Below are 26,217 nucleotides of genomic sequence, written 5' to 3'. Positions count from 1 at the left end.
TGAACTACGTGGTAACAAGCATTCCCCAAATTGTCTGCTTTGCATTTTTTCGTGAATGCAATTATGATATGTTAACATCGTTTCCAAGTATTTGAACTTTGCCACATTTTCAGAGGATTTGTTAGTTAGCCTTTATGTAATGATTTTGTCTACATCTGTGTTCGCATGCATACTGGTAATGAAGTCATATGGTGTGAATGAATGCAAGTGTATATAATTTCGCATTGTAGATGTTGGTCTCCTGGGTTGTTACATCGTTTCGGAGGAATATAGTGCATATTTCGTGTTTTGTTGTTACTGGACGTTTTGTATGTGCTGACGTTTGAAGAATGAAGGCTAGTTAGTAAATGAACTACAAGATAGGTAAATATGTGTGCGTAATTATAAAATCAATAAGTAGAACCGTTGGCATATAATATTTTTATGTATGCGAGATTTTGTCTCGGATAATACGAGACTTCTGATAACAGTCTGGTATAAGAGCACGCGATTCGTTGCCCTTCAGAGTTATACATTTTATAACCTGGTGGAATATATATGGCGAACATGCAATGGGACATTCGTGCTAGAATATTCCTGTTGAACGAAATGTTTATCTGAACTGAAATACATAAGAAAATTGGTACTTTTGCTTCGTGTTCGGAAGGTCCCGGATTCGATTTTCGGCCCAAGACAATCTATAGGCCTACTCTGCTTTCCGCAGTTATTCCAAACAATATCCTTGTTTTCAAATCTTCCTCAATTAATCGCTCAACACTACTTGAACGTTGTGGTTCAAAAAGCGTTGTTAAACAAGCTGAAGGACAATTACTGGCTCGCATACTTTTAGAATTTTTAAGGAACCTAAATTGAAAGATGAAGTAATTTGAACATGATATTGTTAGTTTATTCCGAACCTATAGGGGAGACATTTCTCTGAGTCTCAGTAGCGAAAACAAATAAATAATTTCCATGTACGTATCCTCGCGGCGAAAAATGTTTGATTTTGATGGACGTCGGAATGAATTAAACATACACAACGGAGTTATTTTTGGTCTAGATATACTGAACAATAATTTGAAAAACCAAATGAATCTTTTTAAATGGACAGTTTATTAAAATTATCAATCTCCTACTCACAGACATTTATCAAAACACGACACTGGAATTGAATCCTTTATGATTATAATATCTTTACAGTGTTACTATCTTTGTAAATCTAGTTCGTTCTGTAGACCTCAGTTCAGTTGAAAGCTCTAAACCGGTTCGACGTAGCTGAGATGCGGATGAACTATTGGAAATAGGACTGTGTAAGTTTTAAAGCTCAAACATGTATTTCAGTCTCATATATTGAAAACAATAAATTTAATCTCAATATCAAATAACTTACACAACAGTTACAGATATGAGTAAATGTTTTAAATTTAGTTACAGCCGTATTTACTATGTACTAACCTACGAAGTAAATAACTCTGAAACCAAACTCTTTTCAGGTGGCCAGTGCCTGACAAGTGTATCTCATGTAGAATTGCTATCAGAAATTTCTCTATAATCTAATTGATGTTTCCTGTCCTATACTGTAGTCGGGGCAAATCTGTGCGCTCGAGATCCGTTATAAACAAAACGCAAGAGGATAAGAGAAGTTGGAAGGGTAACAGATAATGTATCATATACTGTCCTCACAATCGTTATTTTCCAGCGGCAGTACAGTGTATCTCGTCTCATTTCGTATGTCGGAAATGTTTTTGATTTGCATAGTATACCCACAGGCTAGTGACGTAGACGAAGCGCACAGATTCACCCCGACTGCAGTAAACTTGTCATTCTGGAATTATTGTGTTTTGATAAAATACCACAGATAAAGCAGAATAACATTGTTGTGAAAGTGGTGGATATATGCACAACGCTGCTTCATTGTAGTGACCACTAGTAGAATATGGCAAGAATATGTTCAAGTGATTAATACAAAGAACAGGAGAATCAGAAAGAGTGAGCAACTGGTATTGTTCTTGAACAGGTTTGTACATTGTGTATGTTTGTTCCTGCTTGTGCGAGAATATTCTTTAATGATATCCTAGGGCAGTTATTTCCTCTGTGGTTATGGTTTCAGTGAGGGAAATACCTTTTGCTACATACATAAACTCGTATGAATTCTCAGAAACAAGCATTTGTTTATTGCTTTTAATTATCCCTTGGGTAACATTAGTGAAAAGAGTATGAACATAGTTTTAGGTGAAACAAATTACTGGTATTCATTAAATTCATGTCTAGAAAATGAATTTTGGTCTGATACAATTTATTACAAGCTCATTCTAATGGCGCAATGTACGTGAGAACGTTAGCTAATGTAGCCCATAGAAAGGGTCGGCTTAGGGGTGTTAATGTTAGGGACGGAGGATGTGACGTGCTTTTCTACAAGCGTCGTTTGTTGAAAACGAACAAACAACAAGAGATCTGAGAAGGTTTCATTTCTTTTCTGGTGGGTACATTTGTAAGCTTACCTCTCACATTTCGGTTCGTTCATTGCACATTATTTTGAATGTCGCAACGTGTAAAAGAGATAAGAGTTACAGACGTCTTGGAGGAACCTGATGTCTCTTTCTTCAGGTTCAGAGTAATGAAAATGTAGTACTTGAGTGTCTGTATACTGCAGACGGTAACGGACTGTGTTTCGTCCAAAATAACCGTAACTAATTGCGATTGGTTACAATGATATAAACAATTTTGACACATGTCCTTCCCTCCTCAGAAGTTTGCACGACCCCTATATTTGTATTATTCGTAGCTGGAAATGTAATATCTCAAAGGTGACCTTTAGTTTTGTTTTATTGTTGTCCGTCATTTGTTTTAAAATTTTCTTAAATAATAAAAGCAGGAGCTAGAAAAGTCGCTCGTCTGGCTTTGTGCACTGAAGGTACGAACACAGGCATTTCTACATCTGTAAGATTTGAGGTTTTCACAGCGGTGAGTATGAAGATTTCTTTCTTCTTTGTTGTTGCGCTGTGTAGTCTGGTCGATGTTAACCAACGTTTCAGAGGTCATACTGCTTCCGTCATCAGAGTATGAAGATTTCTGTCTTCTGGGTTGTTGCGCTGTGTAGTCTGGTCGATGTTTACCAACGTTTCAGAGGTCATACTGCCTCCGTCATCAGAGTATGAAGATTTCTGTCTTCTGGGTTGTTGCGCTGTGTAGTCTGGTCGATGTTTACCAACGTTTCAGAGGTCATACTGCCTCCGTCATCAGAGTATGAAGATTTCTGTCTTCTGGGATGTTGCGCTGTGTAGTCTGATAATCGCCCTGATGACGGAGGCAGTAACGTTGGTAAACATCGACCATACTACACAGCGCAACAACCCAGAAGATAGAAATCTTCAATTCTACATCTCTTGCTATTTGTACTGTTCTGCTTTCTGTCGTATCGTCTTCCTACTCCTCTTCTCATTTGACCTTTATAATTCTACGCTGAATGTGGCTGCCGAAACACCTAGACAAATTATAATCATTGTAACACATTCGAGTAAATTTGTAAACAGAGGAACTTAGTCTATGTTAGTAAAAGGTTCTGTGTTTTTGTCACGAGGATAAGACGCATTAAAAGGTTAAATTATGCGCTGAGGTTAGAGTCTATAGAGCATAACGACCTGGAAAAGTGAAAACAAGTGATGTTAGCCAAGGATTAAGAGCGAGTAGTTGTAATTAACCAGGTAATAGAATAGCCTCCGTTCTTGTGTTAGGTAGCAAATTAATTCTACCTAATAAAATACTACATAGTAAGAATAGATTAAGTAGACCTAATTAAAATAGAGGCCGGGAATAAAATGGAGTTAGAACTATAATTAATTCTTTAAAGCACGGTGTTCATAAAAGCTCGTTATTAGAATCAATCACTTGAATCCAATCCACATGTTCATACCATATTTCTCTAAAAATCTATTTTAATATTATCCTCCCAATCTCTCTCTCTTCGTTTGTGCTTTTCTGTTAATATACTATTCAAATCTTTACCTGTTGGTACTGTGGGACACCATCAAATACCTCAGGCTTGCCAGCCACTCGGCTGTCACAGTCCTTCTCGCCAGTTTAACTCCGTGGCGGTAACTGTGCTTTTTCAGCAAGAAATATTTTTATGAAAGAAAAGTTTCCTGATAGTTCATTGTTGTATATAGTCTCATACCATTTTATTCCGGTTACAGTTTTTTCCTCGGAAGTCACACGAATGGACTGATGGCTGGCTCGCTTAATTCGGTGCAAGGCAGTGGATGTCGGAGGACTGCGCGTAGATATTTTTCAGCATCAGTGGTAAGTTCTGAGCAATTTTATAAAGTTACTATTTTAAAGGTGCGCTTTGCAAATATGTTCAATCGGATAGTTTCGCTGCGTGTCAAGACGTTCTCTGCTTTTATGAAACACGAAGATCCATTATGGTCGACTGTGGTCTGTGACCTAAAGATGGAGGTGATATATTCCTCCGAAACGTTGGTAATCACCTACAAGACTATGCGGCTTATTACCGTGTTCACAAGACCTTTCAATTGGACTTCATACTGAGGAATTTGAATTTAATCCACGCTCTCACACCCAACTAAGATCCATTTTAATATTATCTTCGCGTATAAGTATCTAGTTTCTTACTTTATAATTAAACTGACTGAGTCTATAGACAATAAAATATCGTTTATTATTATTATGACAGATGAAGATATTTTCCGTTGATATTTCAACAGCAGAATGAAATAATAACTGGCAATATGCGTATTCACGTGTGTTTCGTTTCACTGATGCCTTTGTTTGAATACAAAGTGACATGGCCTTGTTAACCCCATGACTGTGAACGAAGTCGACTGCTGGGTCGATTTCTCGTCCCCTGCACTCGTTACCTGTAACCCCCCCCTCCCGGTTGCTGTATAAAGTGGGTGTTCGTTCTGCGACTTTATCTTCGCACTCATGTTTGTTAATGAAATGACGGGAAGTTCCACTATTACTCACTCGTGCTGAAGTCGCAAGAGAGATTACCATAGCTGAGTGTTATTAAACGTGCTAAGTGTATGTGTGCTTTTAGCCTACTTTCCTTATTACGCCTTCTTTGCATAGCTAAAATGAGCGCGTAGGGGAAGTTCGTGTTTGTCTGCCAGGCCGTCCGAACTTTCAACTCGAGAATCGCTGGATGAAGTTTCCTGACATTTGATATAAGAGATTCTTACTAAACGTTTTAAGGAAATTGTAATTTCCACTTGACATTCATTGACATTCGCGAGGACTAATGGACAAACAGACATGAAGAATTTTGATAGATACTTTCGCTTAGGTATTAATAACGACTAATAATATTTCTGGCTTCATGTTAATAAAGGACCATATCGTGCACGCGGGCTAGGATTTGTCATCTCCTATGAATAAAAACGTATTCATATGTCGAATTTCCAACGATTTGTTAACTTTATTAGAGTTGAAACTTGTGATCCAGTTTCTTTGCATTATTTCTGTACGTACAGTACAAAACGTTAAAGATATCCAGAGACTTCTTCGTTATTTTGATGCGGCGATGCGATAACGCACTCACGTATTGTTACGGCCCAAGACCATTGTTGAGTCAGTTCACGCAGTCAATGATGTCATCAAATAGAAAGAAGCCGTCAATGTAGCTCTTGTTCGCCTCTGTTCATTCTCTTTGTTATGGACAAAGCCGTGTTTTTCTTTACCCGTAATAGTAGAGTTGGATTTTTTTTAAGTCAAGGAGGTTGTGATGGACGGAGGAGCTGAAAGCCTCAATTACTTTACGCGAATTGAGTCTTTCCTCGTCGCTGAATTTAATTTACTCTTTAAATACAGACAGAATATTGAAATCAATTTATTTTTCGTACAATATATTAAGTACCGGGTTCGATGCTCGGCCTTAAAACCTACTTTGATCTATGCGGGTTTTCGTGATTTTCCTCTGTTCATTCGAGGGAATACAGACCGTCCCTTCTTTATTATTACACAAGTAATTTCAGTTTATCCCATATTGCGTAGTTAAATAAACAAGGAGACAAGCACTTAAACACAAAACTGCAAATTTCTGGAGTACGGCATGAACAAGTCAGATAACAGAGAAAAACACTGCAAGAAATTATTTGTTCTTGAACAAGTATTTTGGTAGAAACCTTGACATATATTGGAGTCGGCTACTTGAGAAGGCAGTAGAGTGCCCCTGGGATTAGTTTGTTGGTTGAGCAAGCGCCTTAACGTTAGACTGTCACGCAAACGTAAGGTGAAGGTTCAGTTGCCTAGAAATTCAAATGTTTTTCAAGGATATATGGCAGAACATTGTAAATCCAATACATGGTCAGTCGTTGATACCTACCTACAAGTCCACACGACATTATAACCCAGAAGACCAACATAGACATAATTTACATTCTACCTACATTAAAATTAGTTAATCTCAAATAGCCTACCAAATTTTATTGAAAACGGTTTATGCAGTTTTGGAAATGAAAAATAAGGACGAATAGCCCTATTATGCAAATTGTTCACAGAACACAAAGATTATGTACTCTTTCGTTACATTCATTTAGTGTGGAGTTAACTGTAATTGACATTACCACATTGACTTTGAGAAAACTGTAAAGGTACCTGAATGAAGATGGCTGTCTTCTGGGTTGTTGTGCCGTGTAGTCTGGTAGAAGTTTACCGACGTTTCAGAGGTCATTGCTGCCGCCATCATTACCCTGATGATGGAGGTATCAAGGACCTCTGAACCGTCGGTAAACTTCTACCAGACTACACGGCATAACAACCCAGAAGACAGCCATCTTCAGACTCACAGCCGCGAAAACCTCAAATCCTAAGGCGATTGTATTATTTACCGGCTGAGTGACTATTACCTTATCAAATACTCTGCTTCATGGAGTTAGGTCGGACAAGTAACTTTCCATTTGTTGGGAAAACTAATGAGAGGCTAACGTATTGACATTTTCCTACTCATGTTTAAGGAAATTACCCTTAGTACTGATTACACATAACCAGAAGCTGTTGTCACGGATTAGTCCTATTCCTCACATTATTTTAACTTATCCTTAAACAGGATCTGTCCGTCACACATTATAAATACAAATGCATGTAAAACGGTGATAAGGTTGATGGATTTGCATAGTCCTCATCTGCAATCATGTCATGTTGTTGCCATGTTTTACACATTTTACAGGTAGAGAACACATTATACCCTGAGGGCACCCTTCTCAATCTCACAAGATTAATATTACGACCCGAACATGTTACCCCTGACTCAAGATCCCCTCACCAAAACCACGTAATTTATCCAAGGGATGAAATGTAAGTGGCGAGGATTGAGGGTGTGTCAAATATGCGTACGGGAAGCAGGGAGAAAGCGCGTCTCAGGGTAGCTAAGGCGAGTTTTATAAGTATTTGTGTTGAGTGACAGAGACGAATTATATGCGTGCAGTAAAAAAAGAAAGAAAGCAAGTTACAGAGATGTATTTAATTTTCTAGGAATATTTATTACTCTTAATTCTGCAGAAAAAGTGCGTTTATTTCGGAACAATGGAAGACAACCATATCGTGAATAAATATTTGTCCTGAAAAAGTTCAGCAAGAAACTATATTTTCTACAATCAGTAGTAGAATTCTACCTCAATTAAAAAGAAATTTATTTAATTCAGACGTGTAAGTCAAAACCTTTGATAGTAATTTTACCTTCACGAATAAGGTTGAAACGAAAACAATGAACAAAGACATTTGTCCCACAACGCGAGATTGAACCTCTGTCAGAATGGTTTTAATTGAGGTGGAGGGAGGAAATTTGATGTTTGAGAAATTACATGAATGCGAACATATGCTCTGATCAGGGTAGAAATCGTTGAGTTAGGTTAGGCTACTTTAAGATAGGTTAGTGACCAGACGCAGTGGCGACGTAATGTTCTATCACGATTTCAAACTACTGCGTCGTGGCTATTAGAGAGTGTACAAAATGGAATTTTAATTATGAATTTGCATTAGTTAATTTCGGTAAAGGTATTAGCAGCTATAGCGAAACATGGCGTATAGGTTCCCATTAAAGTACTGAAAAGTATCTGCTAGTCGTTGAAATAATGCAAACACACGCGAATCTCAATTACAATTTACTTTACTTACGTTTCTACAGCTTACAGTTACTTAACTTGTTTTAACCGTTAATACAGCAACGTTAGGAAGAACACACTTTATTTTAGAACCACGTGATTTCTAAATTTGTCACGAAGGTTATTCACAGTTTGAATTATTGATTAGAAATTCCAGCAGAAAATTGAGAAATCGTGGAACGTACGGCGACTAAGTATAATGAATTCCTCTCTGGATACCACGTGTTTCCCCCCATTAAACCACCTCACACGGCTGGTAGCCCGAGAAGAATCCATTATTTCTGAAGCCTGTTGATTGGATTAAGATAACTTAGGTTGGACTGCCTTCTCCATCAGGGTGACGGCATGCACCGCGGGAACGTTGTTGAACATCTACGTGACTGTACGGCGCAACATCCCAGAAGACATTTACGGTGATTATGAATCTGAGGGTTTCATGAAAATTAGGCTGTTTCGTTTGTCGAGCTACTATCAGCTTGCCTAGAAGCCCTCTGCTAAGGGATTAGAAGTTTCAGGACAAGAATACCGTCGCATACCTTTTTAAATATTTGTCTTCCGTATGGTACTGAGCAGTTTCATTGAGGTCGTTCCTTGTCTCCTTTTTTCTAATGTGTATTATTGGATTGCAAGTCGCCTGATGCTTAGATTGCGTTGGTAGAATAAACAGAAGCCACTGGCCGATTAATGAGTAATACGTGGGCGTACTTATAAAAAGTTTAATTTAATGAATTCATTGCTCTTGAAACGGAGATTTTTATTCTTATTTCTGTAATGAGATCTAAGAAGTTTCAAGCTGCGTCGACAACATAGCAACAGAAGGGAAACAAAATGGTTCCGAAGTATCTGGTTTCAAGAATATACACGGACAATATCTGAGAAGATAAAAATTATGAATCTTTTAGTTATCTTTTTCTGTTATTACCATGTGCTTTTATTCTCTTAAAAATCACTATACTATTTAAGATTCTATCCTGAATTCTCGACGTGATTTTAGGCGTTCTTTGCAAAACGTACATGCAGTAAACACATAATGCGGACACAGAGTAATTAACTAACCCCAGAGGTCTTTTGAGAAGCCGAAAGTAACCTAGGCTCAGCTAGTCAAGAAATTCGTCGCCTTTTATGGAACCAAAAATTTATTACCGTTTTCATAAGAGCCTGCCACCGGTTCATATCCTGAGCCACATGAATCAAATTCACACATTATAAAGTTTTATTTCGTTAAGACACATTTTTATAGTTTACTTCTATTTATGTCTAGGTCTTCAGAGTGGCTTCTTCCCTTCAGACTTTCCAACTGAATTTTTTGTGCGTACAGCTCATGTACCTCATGCCCGCTACATTCCTCACCCATCTCATCCTTTACTGACGAAGGGCACAAATTATGGAGCTGGATTTTAGATATTTTACTCAAATCTTGTAGAGATGTTGGACGGTTTGTTATTACCTCATGGTTGGTCCTGTTCTAAACACGTTAGCTTCTGTAATTGTTAGTCTTCTGGTTTGTAAGGCCGCATGGACTTTTTGATAGATACCAAAGTTTTGGAGGAACGTAATATTTACAGGCATCTTCATCGTTGTGAGAACTTCAAATATGGTATTGGTCAGCTGTTTATAGATCCTTAGTATTAAACCTCTTACGTCAATTTATCAGGCGCAGAGGCTACGAAGTTTTTCATGGAAAGTGTTGGAAAGTTACGAATGGCAAATGATTGGGTTGTGGCCTATTTTGTTATTCTGATGTGTCCTAGAGAAGCAGTACAGAAAGATGATAAATGTCAGAATTCGGACGATAGACGTCTCAGAAAAGAAGAAAATGGTATAATTGAAGAAGGGATAAAGACGTATACAATGGATGAAGGAACAAACCAACGGAAAAAATGAGGAAGTCTAATAATATGACAACGGAAGATGGAAATAAGGTGGAAAACACGACAGGAATAGAGATGACGGATAAGAAAAGAAAATAGTGGCAATTATATGGAGAAACAAACAAGGAGAAGTCAGATAAAAAGGATTTTGATGAATCGAAACAATTATGGTATACAGTGATATGAATGAAGTAATTACTTTACTGAGGTCGGAATTTGTTAGATTGTTTCTATGAGAACTCAGGATGACCTGTAAAATATTATATTTTTTATTTTCCCTTTGGGAACGTTCGCCCATTAGTGAAGTGTGTAGGAGCGTGTTGTAGCTAGCAACAGGGTTAGTGCGAAATGTGAAATACAAAAAAGGAGCGGAATACGAAAGACGAAGTAAAATTGGGGGGGGGGGGGCGGCAAAGGGAACATAATAGCTGGGCGCTGTAAAATTAATAGATGAATTCTAACTTTTTTAAATTTAGAAATCTCTCCTTGTTTCGAATTTTTACAACCTCTCATAACGTTAGAATTCAATTTAATCTGAGACCTCGGTGTTATTTTATATAAAATTCGCAATTTTGAAACTTTTATAAAACCAACATTGAAAGTTGAAATAGAAGTGCGAAAGGATACTCTACTTCTGTTTTCAGAATGTTGGTTTAATAAGCAACCCCGTCACGCACCTATAGAGCGCGCTGCTTGTAGCCGCACTGAGTTGGTGGTAATTAGACTCGGCCTATGCTTAATGAGGTGTGCTGTAAGTTTCAGAAGTGTAAGTATCGTAGTTAGTAGGGGTTCAGTTGAAGGGAAGAGAGCTCAGCGCTTGTCCTATCTACTAACCTCGCCTAAACTCAGACTGCTACTAACAACAGTAATTCCTGTTCGAAATAACCTCATCAAATGCTTAATGGATCTAGCACCCTCTATCCCATTATTTGTTTCACGGATGCTTAAATTTCTAGCCCAAGAATTCGTGTTATTGCTACTGAGATTCGGTTTGTCTGTCTTGTCGGCAGAATTCGACAGAACGCAGGAAGAAATCATGTAGACTAGCGGTCAAAATAATTTTTGCATGTAGTGCACACTGCAGTAGCCAGTAACTTACTCTGTTTATATATGAAGGAAGATAGGTCAGAAATCATAAATATATACGTACCTATCGATATTTGTGTTATGGCGTGGAGTGTTACCTTGTGTAGAATTTGTGGGCGAACGGTCAAATGTGACTTCTCTCTAATGCGTAAAATCTTGAAGCATCATCTAGTTGCCTGTACCTGCCATCTGACGGTGTACATATGAACTATTAACATGATCGCCTTCGCATGCAGAACAGGCATATAATGATATGAGTGTTCATGTCTCATTTCGACTCTTGACGATAAAATTCTGTGAAATTTTACGTGCAGAATCTGTGTTTGTATGACACGAAAGGAGATCCTTGTAATCGAATGAAATTCTTTAATGCAGGTTACTTCCTGGTAATATACTAAGTTGAAAACAAATTTGTAGAACAGTGGCATCAGATTTTTTCCTTAAAATAAGAAACTTCTTTTCTCTGAGTTAAATTTACAACGGCCAAAATTAATTTTTTCCCCTTTTCATACTAATCATCATTCGTCGCCCTCGCTGGGTAAATAATGTTCTAGAATTTGTTCGTAAACACCGGAAGTTTCATTCTGGTACTTGGCCCTACAGTGTTTCGGCCCGGAGGCCGACTTTAATGCTTAATATTCCCATGGTTTTCCTCCGAAGCTCAAGGCAAATTTTAGGGAAATATCCTAAAATAAGCCACGGCCGAATTTTTTCATCTCTCTTCCAATTAATTATCTGTTAACCATCGTACGTTTTTATTCAATATAATATGAGCTTCTGGCAGCGTGAGATAAACCACAAATAATAAATAAATACATAGGTATAAATAAATAAACGCTTTATGAAGAAAATATTCTTAGACTCTATACATTGTAATACTTTAGGTAGATAATATGAATGGGTTTGCAACACTGAAGTTCTATATGCGATTAAGCTCCGAAGACGGAGACATTATGGTCCTCCAAGATTTTGGTGTTTATCAATAAGTCCGCGCTGTTTTCTGGTCCAATAGATCAACACCGACATATTCAAGCATTGAGAACCTAAAATCTCATATAGTGAATTCCAGGTCCAATGAGGTAAACAGAATCTCCAAGATCCCTTTTTCAACATTCGTAAACCCCATTGGAGTAAATCTTTCTGTTTTTGTTCTGTTCTCTGCAAGACAGGAGGACAATTTCTTTCTGTTCACATATCTCTTTTTTCTAGTCACGTAATAGAGGTCAGATTGGATACTTCTGAAGATCCACCTTTATTGGCACGAAGCGCGCACCGTGAAATTGCATTTGGAATTTAGAATTTCCAAGATAAAATTGTAGAGTATTCATTATTATTTTATAAGCTGCGGTGCTTATAAAATTAAATCGTGGCAGTACATGCGGTTAGGAAATCCTTTGTAACTAGGCAAATCTAACTTGTTAATGTTGCACCGTTTTTTTTAAAGTTATTTATTCTGCTTAAGCAATTTAAGGATAATGTTGTAATACAATTATTTTGCTGTCATTAGAGTGATGAAATCAAAAGTCGAGGAGGGTTGGGCATGTAGCACATATCAAGGAAACGAGAAGAAGGCACAACAAGAATTGAAATGATTACTAGCGAGACCAAGGGATAGATGGGAGGATATTATTAAAAATGGTCTTAAGGAAATAGAATATTAATGTGTTGGTTAAAGGTGGGCACATTACATACCAGCTGTGTCTCAGAATTTCTCCCTGCAGTGTCCATCGTCAGGGAGATGAGTAAGTCGTGTTAGAGGAATTCCTCACCGTCCTGATAAAGGAAACTTTTGTGGACTACTACCTGACAACACGGCACAAATTTCAGAAGATTCTTCTTCATGAATAACGTGGTACATTTGACTGCAGAACAATTATTAAAAGAGGCACCAAGGATGGAATATCATGACGAGTTATTCGTACTGAAATTTGATAACCGATAAAAATAAATATTACGTAACTCGGTCTGGCATTCAGATATTGGAATTTGCTTCAGTGGCTTTTAGATTGCAGCTAACTGCAGAGATGTCTCCTATTTGTTTTTGTTTCGGAAAACGTACTAGTATTGCAACTGGGCCACAGTTTTCAGAACTTCCAATGGCTTCTTAAAACGTGCATCGTAAAATATAAGCTTTTAGTGCCAGATTAATATTTCACTGACGCAATAAGCGAATAACTGTATGAGCTCCAGTTGAGTGGTTTCCTGTTATTAAAATTTTAAAAGCATATTTTAGCTTCAGTTATATGGACTCAATTAATAGTCGTGCTGTTTTCCTCTCATCCATTTTTAAACAAACTACTGTAAGCTGATTCGCATTTACTTTGAAGAGTCTTTCTCTTTGTGCTGTCCTTAACTGTTTGACTCGGAATAAATGAAGGTGAGTCCATCAGAGGGGGACCGGCTGTCCACCGGACATGCATGAGATCGCTTGCATCAACCCGTACAGATGATGAGGCGTACATGAAAGGGATCAGTACAAAAACGGAACATCGCTCTTTTTCCTAACCTAACGTACTGTACGCGAGAGTTTGGTTAGTCCCTATGACGTATGCGATCTGGGAAGTCACGTGTTGTGCTACTAGCAGTCCGATAAGCGTCGTGCTTGTTTTAATTTCATGTAAACTTCACTGGCAATACTTCAAACTCTGGACGCTACAAAATAGAATGAAAAGTGTTTGTTATTGCAATTAATTTAATGAAATTTTATAATCTAGTCACTACTTTAAGACGAAAAATTATGATGCCTGATATTTTTTGCAGTTCTAGATAAAATGTAACACGGCAATAAATATATGATAATGAGTGTCTTGTTACCCCGAAAATAAAGATTAGTTGCTGTGTGTAGTATGTAAGGTGTTCTTCAGACGTCGGTTAACATGGCAATTGAAAAATTTTCATCTTTTATATTTACAAATCCAGCAACTGTTCGTGCCAGTTGGTAGGTACTCTTTTGTGAAATATTATATTTAGAGAAAAAGTTGCTTAGAGTGTTTTAAAGCGACTAATATGTACACTAATGTAACATCTACCTATCTTTAGAGAAGCCTTTAATAGTCATTACTCTGCTTTATACGAGATAACTCGAGATAACACTCAAATTCATTCGCATTGCTGCAGATCTTGTGCCGTTTTAAACCAAAGTCTTCATTTCTGTAAAGGACAGAGCTTATTTAGTTTTGAAATGTAAGGGAAGTATAGAGATACTTTATGCTTTTCAAACGTATGTGTTACTGACGATAAAGCTACATTCTATTCACATAAAAATCAAAAAGCAAGAGAGAAATTTAAGGGACATGAAGCTAGTTAATCGTATATTTTCAGTTTGTTTCTCACCCCATGTATGAGCCGGGATAGCTCAGTCAGTATAGTGACTAGCTACTGGCTGGACGGCCGGGTTTCGATCCCCGACGGGGGCAGGGGATTTTTCCTCTAGCCTCTGTTTCCAGACCGGCTCTGGGGCCCACCCAGCCTCCTCTACAATGGGTACCGGGTCCCTTTCCCGGGGGTAAAGCCGGCCGGGGCGTGATGCTGACCACTCACCCCCATCTAGTGCCGAGGTCAAGGAAGAGAGGAGCTATACCTCCACTCACCCCAAACGCCTACATGGCGTATAGTGGGACAAACTTTACTTTACTTTACTTCTCACCCCATGTATTACCTATCAACAAGTGTAAGAGTTTGTATTAACATCAAAGTTAACTTACATATAAGTTTATTTTTACCAATGCCGTCTTTCGATGTTTTGCTTTACTCGTTGGTGTTTATGTTAATTCATTGAAGATAGAAATGTATCGATAAACCGAAAAATTTTGACTACAAATTAAAATGGAAACACTCTCCTGAATTTGTTTAGAAGCTGGCCCGGAATTTGACTTGAGAGGATGAAGAAAGTAGTGAAAGCACGCCAAATACTCGGCCTCTTGACGAGATTTCACCGGAGGTCTTCTTAAATATCTTGATGATGCAATATCAGGTAGCATCTTGTCAGTCGCAGTTCACACAGGGTTCTAATTTAGTTTAATTTAATTTCCATGTAGTATATGTTTTTGAAGAATCAGAGAGTCTTAAGAGTATAATTCAACGTGTATTTTCTTTAACAGATTTCGATATAACATTGTCTACAGACCAACTATACTGGTGTTACTGATACTATGTTTAGTTAATTTAATTATTATTTGGTTGTTAATTAACCACCCTCATTTTCGTTGCTCATTAAGCAACAGCCCTCCTCACAAGAGTCATGATCCTTTTTTATGTTAGCACCGGAGTCAATTATTCGATTCAGCAGCTTAGGCATAATGTTTGACGTGATGGTATACACCAGAGATTTCATGTGACCCCAGAGAATGTAGTTCAGAGCAGGAAGACCTATATTGACCTCGCTTGCGAAGCAACTTAATCACATTTACAGTCATTTCATGGATTGATAAAATTCGACATTCAAGACTCATTTTGTACTAGCATTAAGAAGTGCCCGATTCTTCATTCACTCTGTTTTTATCTCAGTTTCTCGTTACTCAGGAATTTGTCAAAAAGGTTAGATGAGAGAAATATATCGTAAAAAATGTTTAAGGGGGCATAAAGTTGCTGAGCTGTAACGGCTTGTGAGAATGGTTGATTTGTTAAAGGCCTACTAGTCGGAATGACATTCTTTGTCTTCTCGTTAGATGTCTAACAACTTAAACACTCGGAACAAATTTTCAACTGTTTTGTTTCGGTGTAAAACGTGAGGTAAGATAACGAGTTGAGTACATATGAAACAAGCCGTGAAGAGAGTAGTACGAGAAGAAAACAGCCGTGGAAAAAGTGACAGAGGACTGAGAGGAAAAAAGAGAGAAACGGGATCAGAGAATAGAAGAGAGTCTAGGAAAAGAGAGGAGAGGTGAAGAGAGTAAAAGAAAGTTAACAACACTTTAGCACGGGTTAGGTTGAGTTAGGATAGGTTAGGTTAGGTTGGGTTAGGTTAGGTTAAGCTATGTTGGGTTGGGTTAGGTTATGTTAGGTTAGGTTAGGTTGAGTTGGGTTAGGTTAGGTTTGTATACGTTAGGTTATGTTGTGGGTTCCAGTTGCAACCGAAGCGTCTTCTGCGGCAACTATTCGTCCTTCGAAGGCGTTGCTATACTAGACGTCGATTTTATGGTATTGAGCCCATCTTTATACCAAGGATATAGACCGGAATTTGGCGTCGTTTTTGGGGTAACTACGGAAGGCGTCGCGACGCTCGGCGTCGGGTTCCTACTTAAGTGTTCAGTGTCATCCGGAGGCTTATCTGGTGTAACTGTGGCGTCATTTTGAAGGCGCCGTGATGATTGGCGTCGCGACGCCAGGCGTCTGTTTTCTGATGTTGCTCCGAACGATATTCGGAGTATTTGAGTCACATTCCTGGCGTCTGTAGATGTCGTGACGACTGGCGTCGCGACGCTCGGCGTCGGTTTTTAATTGTGTGCTTCAATGTCATCTTGAGATCTGCTTGCAGCAAATATTTCGTCATTGGAGGGGGTCGCGGTGTTAGGGCTTCACGACGCCTGGCGTCGGTGGTCTAAAATGCGGCGCTGAGTTATTGAAATGTTTTTAGCCATATACAGCCCGTTGAGATGGCGCCGTGAAGACAGTATAATGACGATCTTGTCGATATTATAGAATCGACGCTGGGCGTCGTGACCGTTCTATTTGATGCGCCATGATTTGCGTTGTACTTCAGAGGCACCTAACGCACAGGAAGTCAACGGGTGACATAGGACCGGAATTGTAAATCCGACGCTAAGCGTCATGACAGATTTCTTCGCGATCCAATGAATGGACGCCTGGAAGGTGACTAAATCCCATATAATATGATTTGGAACGGTGTCAGAAAGTCGTCGTCAGGCGTCGCGAGTTCTAACTTCGGTACGCGACGTTCGGTTGTTTCGGTGTAAAACGTGAGGTAAGATAACTAGAGGAGTAGATATGAAACAAGCCGTGAAGTGAGTAGTACGAGCAGAAAACAGCTGTGGAAAAAGTGACAGATAACTGAGAGGAAGAAAGAGAGAAACGGCATCAGAGAGACTAGGAGAAGAGAGGGGAGCTGAAGAGAGTAAAAGAGAGTTAACAGTTTAGCACGGGATAAATTGTGTTAGGATAAGTTAAGTTGAATTAGGTTAGGTTAGGTTAGGTTTGGTTTGGTTTGGTTGGGTAAGGTTAGGTTAGGTTACGTTGGGTTAGGTTGGGTTAGGTTATGTTAGGTTGGGTTAGGTTAGGTTAGGTTAGGTTAGGTTGGATTAGGTTACGTTAGGTTAGGTTAAGTTGGGTTAGGTTAGGGTATGTGAGCTTGGGTTGGGTTAGGTTAGGTTATGTTAGTTTTGTATACGTTAGTTTATGTTGTGTGTTCAAGTTGCAGCAACTTTCGTTCTTCGAAGGAGTCGCTACGCTAGGCGTCGATGTTATGGTATTGAGTCCACCTTTATACCAAGAATATAAACCGGAATTTGGCGTCGTTTTTGAGGTAACGATGGAAGGCGTCGCGACGCTCGGCGTCGGGTTCCTAGTTAAGTGTTCAGTGTCATCCGGAGGCTTATCTGGTGTAATTGTGGCGTCATTTTGAAGGCGTCGTGATGCTTGGCGTCGCGACGCCAGGCGTCTATTTTCTGATGTTGTCAGAACGATTTTTGGAATATTTGAATCACATTCCTGACATCTGTAGATGTCGTCGTGAAGACCGACGTCGCGACGCTCGGCGTCGGTTTTTAATTTTGTGCTTCAATGTGATCTGGAGACCTGTTTGCAGCAAATATTTCGTCATTCGAGGGCGTTGCGGTGTTAGGGCTTCGCGACGCCTGGCGTCGGTGGTGTAAAATGCGACGCACAGTTATTGAAAAGTTTTAAGCCATATCCAGCTCGTTGAGATGGCGCCGTGAAGACAGAGAACTGAGAGGAAGAAAGAGGGAAACGGTATCAGAGAATAGAAGAGTCTAGGAGAAGAGAGGGGAGCTGAAGAGAGTAAAAGAGAGTTAACAACAGTTAAACACGTTATAGGTTGTGTTAGGATATGTTAGGTTGAATTAGGTTAGATTAGGTTATGTTAGGTTAGGTTGGGTTGGGTTAGGTAACATTAGGTTAGGTTAGGTTGTGTTGGGTTAGGTTAGGTTAGGTTATGTTATGTTAGGTTGGGTTAGGTTAGGTTATGATGAGTTAGGTTAGGTTGGGTTAGGTAAGGTTAGTTTAGGATAGGTTACGTTGTGTTAGGTTAGGTTAGGTTGGGTTAGGATAGGTTGGGTTGGGTTGGGTTAGGTTTGTTAGGTTTGTATACGTTAGGTTATGTTGTGGGTTCCATTTGCAAACGAAATGTCTTCTGCGGCAATTATTCGTCCTTCGAAGGCTTTGCTCCGATAGGCGTCGATCTTATGGTATTGAGCCCATCTTTATACCAATGATATATACCGGAATTTAGCGACGTATTTGGAGTAACGACGGAAGGCGTCGCGACGCTCGGCGTCGGGTTCATACTTAAGTGTTCAGTGTCATCCGGAGGCTTATCTAGTGTAACTGTAGCGTCATTTAGAAGGCGTCGTGATGCTCGGCGTCGCGACGCCGGGCATCTGTTTTCTGATGTTGCTCCGAATGATATTCTGAGTATTTGAGTCACATTACTGGCGTCTATAGATGTCGTGACGACTGGCGTCGCGACGCTCTACGTCGGTTTTTTGATTTTGTGCTTCAATGTAATCTGGAGATCTGTTTGCAGCAAATATTTCGTCATTGGAGGGGATCGCGGTGTTAGGGCTTCACGACGCCTGGCGTCGGTGGTCGAGAATGCGGCGCAGAGTTATTGAAATGTTTTTAGCCATATACAGCCCCGTTGAGATGGCGCCGTGAAGACAGTATCATGACGATCTTGTCGATATTATAGAATCGACGCCTGGCGTCTTGACGCTTCTATTAAATCCGCCATGATTTGCGTAGTCCTTGAGAGGTGCCTAACGTACAGGAAGTCAGCGGGTGACAGGACCGGAATTGTAAATCCGACGCTGAGCGTCGTGGCGGATTTCTTCGCGATCCAATGAATGGACGCCTGGAAGGTGACTAAATCCCATATAATGTGATTGGAAACGCTGTCAGAATGTCGTCGGCAGGCGTCGCGAGTTCTAACTTCGGTACGCGACGCTCGGTTGTTTCGGTGTACGACGTGAGGAGTATATATGAAACGAGCCATGAAAAGAGTAGTACGGGAAGAAAACAGCCGTGGATAAAGTGACAGAACTGAGGGGAAGGAAGTGAGAAACGGAGTCAGAGAATAGAAGAGAGTCTAGGAAAAGAGAGTAGAGCGGAAGAGAGTAAAGGAGAGATAACAACAGTTTAGCATGGGTTAGGTTGGATTAGGATAGGTTAGGTTGAATTAGGTTAGGTTATGTTACGTTGGGTTGAGTTAGGTAAGGTTAGGTTAGGTTTGGTTATGTTGGGTTAGGTTAGGTTTGGTTGGGTTAGGTTGTTATGTTAGGTTGGGTTGGGTTAGGTTTGGTTGCGTTGTGTTAGGTTAGGTTGGGTTAGGTTTGATTAGATTAGATTATCTTAGGTTAGGTTGGGTTGGATTAGGTAAGGTTAGTGTAGGTTACGTGGGGTTAGGTTAGGTTGGGTGGGGTTAGGTTAGGTTGGGTTAGGTTAGGTTAGGTTTGTGTACGTTAATTTATGTTGTGGGTTCAAGTTGCAAATGGAGCGTCTTCTGCGGCAACTATTCGTTCTTCGAAGATGTCGCTACGCTAGGCGTCGATGTTATGGTATTGAGCCTACCTTTGTACCAATAATATAGACCGGAATTAGGCGTCGTTTTTTGGGTAACGACGGAAGGCGTCGCGACGCTCGTCGAGTTCCTACTTAAGTGTTCAGTGTCAACCGGAGGCTTATCTGGTGTAACTGTGGCGTCATTTTGAAGGCGTCGTGATGCTTGGCGTCGCGACGCCAGGCGTCTATTTCCTGATGTTGCTCCGAATGATATTCGGAGTATTTGCGTCACATTCCTGGCGTCTGTAGATGTCGTGACGACTGGCGTCGCGACGCTCGGCGTCGGTTTTTAATTTTGTGCTTCAATGTGATCTGGAGACCTGTTTGCAGCAAATATTTCGTCATTGGAGGGGATCGCGGTGTTAGGGCTTCACGACGCCTGGCGTCGGTGGTCTAAAATGCGACGCTGATTTATTGAAAAGTTTTAAGCCATATCCAGCTCGTTGAGATGGCTCCGTGAAGACAGTATCATGACGATCTTGTCGATATTATAGAATCGACGCCTGGCGTTGTGACGGTTCTATTCGATGCACCATGATTTGCGTTGTCCTTGAGAGGCGCCTAACGTACAGGAAGTCAACGGGTGACATAGGACCAGAATTGTAAAACCGGCGCTGAGCGTCAAGATGGATTTCTTCGCGATCCAATGAATGGACGCCTGGAAGGTGACTAAATCCCATATAATATGATTGGGAAGGGTGTCAGAATGTCGTCGGTAGGCATCGAAAGTTCTAACTTCGGTACGCGACGCTCGGTTGTTTCGGTGTAGATCGTGAGGTAGGATAACGAGAGGAGTGAATATGGAACAAGCCGCGAAGAGCGTAGTACGAGAAGAAGACAGCCGTGGAAAAGTGACAGAGAACTGATTGGAATAAAGAGAGAAACGGGATCAGAGAATAGAAGAGAGTTTAGGAGAAGAGAGGAGAGCTGAAGAGAGTGAAAGAGAGTTAACAACAATTTAGCACGGGATAGGTTGTGTTAGGATAAGATAGATTGAATTAGGTTAGGTTAGGTTTGGGTTTGGTTAGGTAAGGTTAGGTTAGGTTAGGTTACGTTGGGTTAGGTTAGGTTAGGTTGGGTTGGGTTAAGATAGGTTAAGTTAGGTTGGTTGGCTTAGGTTATGTTAGGTTAGGTTGGGATTGGTTAGTTTACGTTGGGTCAGTTTAGGTTAGGTTGGGTTAGGTTAGGTTAGGTTAAGTTAGGTTTGTATACGTTAGTTTATGTTGTGGATTCCAGTTGCAACCGGAGCGTCTTCTGCGGCAACTATTCGTTCTTCGAAGGCGTCGCTACGCTAGGCGTCGATGTTATGGTATTGAGCCCACCTTTATACCACGAAAGTAGACCGGTATTTGGGTTGGGTTTTGGGGGAACGATGGAATGCGTCGCGACGCTCGGCGTCGGGTTTCTAGTTAAGTGTTCAGTGTCATCCGGAGGCTTATCTGGTGTAACTGTGGCGTCGCGACGCCGGGCGTCTATTTTCTGATGTTGCTCCGAATGATATTCGGAGTATTTGAGTCACATTACTGGCGTCTGTAGATGTCGTGACGACTGGCGTCGCGACGCTCGGCGTCGGTTTTTAATTTTGTGCTTCAATGTCATGTGGAGATCTGTTTTCAGCAAATACTTCGTCATTCGACGGAGTCGCGGTGTTAGGACTTCGCGACGCCTTGCGTCGTTGGTCTAAAATGCGGCGCAGAGTTATTGAAAAGTTTTAAGCCATATACAGCCCGTTGAGATGGTGCCGTGAAGACAGTATAATGACGATCTTGTCGATATTATAGAATCGACGTTTGACGTCGTGACGCTTTTATTCGATGCGCCATGATTTGCCTTGTCAGGAAGTCACCGGATGACATATGACCGGAATTGTAAAACCAACGCTGAGTGTCGCGACGGGTTTCTTCGCGATCTAATGAATGGACGCCTGGAAGGTGACCAAGTGTGAAGGTGCGCCATCTTGCTGCAGGTACAATTATAGTCTGGTTATCAGAGGACCATCTTCCAACATTAATGGCAGCTTTTCTCGTAGGAAACGCAAGTTGCGCTGAGATGTCAGGTGGTATTAAAATACAGGCAGTCCGATGAGCAAACACAGCCAATGCGTAGTGATTGAGGAGCAATTTCTCGACAAATCATTGCAGAACGAACACACGTATATGTTAACTTTTCGAATTAAAATTCTTTCAAAGCACGCTGTTAAGCTATGTACAATCTTTTGCTGGATAAACTGTATATGAAAAAGATCGCAAGACGTATTTTAAGTAACAATCATTAACAATTTAGACAGAAATTGTTTGTTAAATAATAGTAAACTTAATAATTTATACGTTTTGGACATGATTTTAGTAATTAAAAGTATACTTCTTAAAAATTTTAGAACGAATTTATTTGGTTAATAGCAGCAAATACAATCATTTGCAAGTTCAGAATCTTTGTGTCAACAAACCCTGTCAGCTTGTGGTCTTGGATAATTTTAGTGCTAAATTAATCATGACTGCGGCAGTAATCTATATCGCGACTAAATTAAGGCTTCCATCGGAAGCAGTGTTCGCACTCAGCGCTGCGTTTTGTATAAGTAGCAGAGAAGAGAGAACTGGGTGTGGAAACCTCTCCATAAATTTGCTACATTGTTGACGTCACACCGAATGTGTTTAAAACTTTACCCCCCTGTGAATGATGACGACTCTGCCTTGCGCATATTGCATTCCTCACGAACGTATTTCCCCCCATGTTTCTCCTTTATCTGCTCCTTATTCGTATTCTTCTCCGCCTCACCACTTCATTTTACAAATATTAAAACGAGTTTAATTTATAGATCCATATCTTTACATGTGTAGTATATGCCTATACATGTATATACAGGTTGTAAGACTTGAGGTTCTCACAGCGGTGAATATGAAGATTTCTGTCTTCTGGGTTATTGCGCTGTGTAGTCTGGTCGATGTTAACCAACGTTTCAGAGGTCATACTGCCTCCGTCATCAGGGCGATGACGGAGGCAGTATGACCTCTGAAACGTTGGTTAACATCGACCAGACTACACAGCGCAATAACCCAGAAGACAGAAATCTTTATATACAGGTTGTTTCAAAAAGATTTATACACGCATTCAATGGATAAAATAAAGACTGGAAACTCAACCTTCCCTATTTTGCTATCAAAATCACTGAAAAGATGCTGAGGTCACCTCTGTCAAGTGCAGACCACACTAGGTGCCCGTCGTAAACACGAAACACTGAGATCTATGACAAGGTTAATATTACGTATTACATCTTAAACATGTTTCTGTGTTATTCTGTGTGTCTGCAAGTGAATATTTTCGTTGTCTGGTCGTGGTTTGAATAGTTGGCGACATTTGGCAGCATCTATTTAATATCAATACAATTTTCTTTCTTATGGCAAAACGTTGCGTTCTGTGGGCATCAGAAATTTGTTTATTGGCTGTTAATACGTCGTTGGATGTCAATTATAACGGTATCTACGTAAATACAGTTGAAATAACTAAATTTGCAACTTGCTAATCTGACACATGTTAGCTGTTCAAGAAATTCTCTGATTTTTAGTTAATATTGCCCAAGTTTAATTTTGTTTAGGTTTGTGAACGTAATTTTGATTTGTTACTTTCTTTGTCGAGTGTTAGCACCCTACATTTCATATTGGCTCTAAATTTCCATTAATCGATGTTAGAGTTGTATCATGTAGTCCGAAAAACTAACATAACTTCCTCCATTCATAATTGCATATGGAACGCCTAAAATATTATCCTTAAAACTGATAATTTGGCAAAGTTTATTTCCATGTACGTATTACGTTTAAATGTCTGGTAATGTGTGATTCTCTGAAGACTGTGTAAATTAATTATTTTTCTACTGTCTTCCTTGAGAACCTAAGTATAATTTAGCTGCGTCGATTTCTAGTCTGTTTCATTAGATAAAATACGATTTATCCGTACCTGTCCGTCGCTTTGACTCCTGCTCGACGCCTGCCGTTAAAGCAACATCTAGTTTTATTACCTTCACAGCTACTCCACTCTTACCTGCAGAAGGAAATTAGGTAAACTCCTTCAGGGCGTCCTTAATTTGGGATTAAAATCCTTAAATCCTTTGATTACAACACTAGAATATGAGAATTGTGACGCGTCATATTATTCTGTGCAATAAACTAAAGGACACTGCATTATCAATTTATTACCCACTGCATAAAACACTTCGCGAAATTTAACAGATTTTACAGGAATTCCGTATATAAAGAAACACTTATTAAACTTTATGTTTCATGTAGTCATACCATCAGGTTTTGTGGTAGTGCTGTTTCAGATGAATAGGATAAAAGTACAGTTCTCTTGTGTAAAGGCCAGAGAGGTCTACGTAATCCTGAATTGTCTGTTATCACCACAGAATTATTTCCCTTTATCTGCATTTAATTTGCAGTTGTTAATTGAAATTCTCAAGCGTAAAGTTCATGCAAGAAATTAGATTTCACAGTCAGTGGCCGCTCGACTAATTCTGAATCTGCATAGCTTTTGCAAAAGGTAAAGTATTAGCTTTGTGCTTCATAACACGTACCTTAATATACAACAAGAAGGAAAAATGTAAAGCCACTTTTAGTTTAACTCAAAAGTGATGTTAATATCACTGGAAAAAGAAGCTTTGTGCCTACTTTGTTTTCAGTTCTTTCGAGTAGTTGACAAGTTTAAAATAATAATGGCGATCTTCTGCGATGTTGCGTTGCGTAGTCGTATAAACTGACCGACGTTTCAGAGATGATAAATGCCTCCATCCATCCATCCGAGTCATAGCACCTCTGAAACACTGGTCAATTTATGTCAGACTACACGGCTTGATAGCCCAGAAGTCAGCCATCCTCATACTTCTCGCCGTGAGAACCTGAAATTTCAACAAGTTTAATATGACCTATCGATTAATCGAATACACTGGGGAAGAAATATGATTTGAGATCAGCTTTATGCAGTCAGAGAGTTTCAAGATCAGTAAATTTAGTATGGCGACAGGAAAGTTTCAAAGGACGTCGGGTAAGTGTTGATAAAGCTTTCTGGGTGGTCATCTACTCTCGTTATTGCACCTTTAATTTCTATCCTGATATTCAGTGAATACTACGAGGGTGAGTCAAATGAAAACCGTAATTTTTTTTTAAAATTTAATTTATTGAATGAAAGCGGTACACAACTATATCATTTTTCTACATAGTCTCCATTTCGTTCAATACAGGCCCTCCAGCTTTTACGAAGTGTATGGATTCCTCTAGAAAAAAATTCTTGTGGTTGTCTGCGCAACCACTCATCCTCCGCCTGCTGTACCTCTTTATCAGAACGGAACTTCTTTCATCCCATCGCCTCTTTGAGTGGCCCAAACATGTGGTAATCACTTGGGGCTAGGTCTAGTGAGTATGGCGGATGTGGAAGACACTCAAAGTGCAAGTCTTGGATTGTTGCAACTGTTGCACCGGCAGTATGGGGCCGAGCATTGTCATGTCAAGGACACCTCTAGTCAAAAGTCCACGTCGCTTTGACCTGACTGCAGGTCGAAGATGATTCTTCAAGATTCTTCACTGATCAAAAAACGAATTACAGAACGTTGTTCTTCTTCCGTGCATGTAACTAGTGGAGCAGCCATCTTCAAACTGGCACTGTGATGGCGTTGTTTGTCTGCATTATACTGCCACCTATAGGATACTCTTTATAGCATTGGTAACATGTCTGCCAACTTACAGGACAATGGCGTGATATTTCGAATTTTTATCTCAGTTTTACGGTTTTCATTTGACTCACCCTCGTACTAGACATTTTCATGTATAAAATGTTCTAGAACGAAAGAAACTTTACACACAGCCTTCTTTCAGTATTTTGCGCAAAAATGAACATAGCAATGCTGAAGGAGTAGCCTACATTTTGGAACCTCCGTAGATTAATTTAAAGAACTTCACAACTGGCGTTCTAGTCTTCTAACTTACTCGGTAAAACAACTTACTGAGATTCAGTTTTAGATCTTCGAGATGCGAATGTGACGCATAAATGTTAAGCTACGTTTCTCAGCTTTTGTAATTGTCATTTACCAGTAGACGGAAAGTTAGTTGAATAATAAAACACCACCCACTTTAAATTTAGTACAATTTTAATTACATTCTATTGATGCAGACAGAACGAAAGTACTTTTCTTTTAGAATTATAATCATCTTAAAATTGCATCGCTTCTTAAGACGATTTTACTGATTTTAGATATATATTTTTTTCCTCTGCAAAGGAACAGAGAGAGTCTATGCTCCTCCTTTTAACGAAAAATTAATTAAAAGTTTTTAAAACTTTATAGCAGTCCTTAAAACGCGCCGTGACAATGAGCGTAGTAGATCGCGGAGACAATTACGCGTTAAAAATCCATTACTATATGACGT

General features: G+C 39.6%; 1 long non-coding RNA gene across 1 annotated transcript in view; it reads left to right on the top strand.

The window, feature by feature from the left end:
• Window positions 1–1,231: 1,231 nt before the first annotated feature.
• The window catches only part of LOC147872119 (uncharacterized), a 43,174-nt gene continuing 18,188 nt past the window's right edge, over window positions 1,232–26,217 (top strand). The window contains exons 1-2 of the long non-coding RNA XR_015537874.1: window positions 1,232–1,289; window positions 4,173–4,278. This is a non-coding gene — a long non-coding RNA (uncharacterized LOC147872119). The remainder of the gene's footprint in view (window positions 1,290–4,172; window positions 4,279–26,217) is intronic.

The sequence above is a fragment of the Zootermopsis nevadensis genome, unplaced genomic scaffold (assembly GCF_977971745.1).
Source record: "Zootermopsis nevadensis isolate Lab colony 2312 unplaced genomic scaffold, Znev_1.0 Znev_ptg000030l, whole genome shotgun sequence".
Lineage (NCBI taxonomy): Eukaryota > Metazoa > Arthropoda > Insecta > Blattodea > Termopsidae > Zootermopsis > Zootermopsis nevadensis.
Note: the sequence above shows the minus strand (reverse complement) of the source record. Positions and strands in the feature narration are given on the sequence as shown.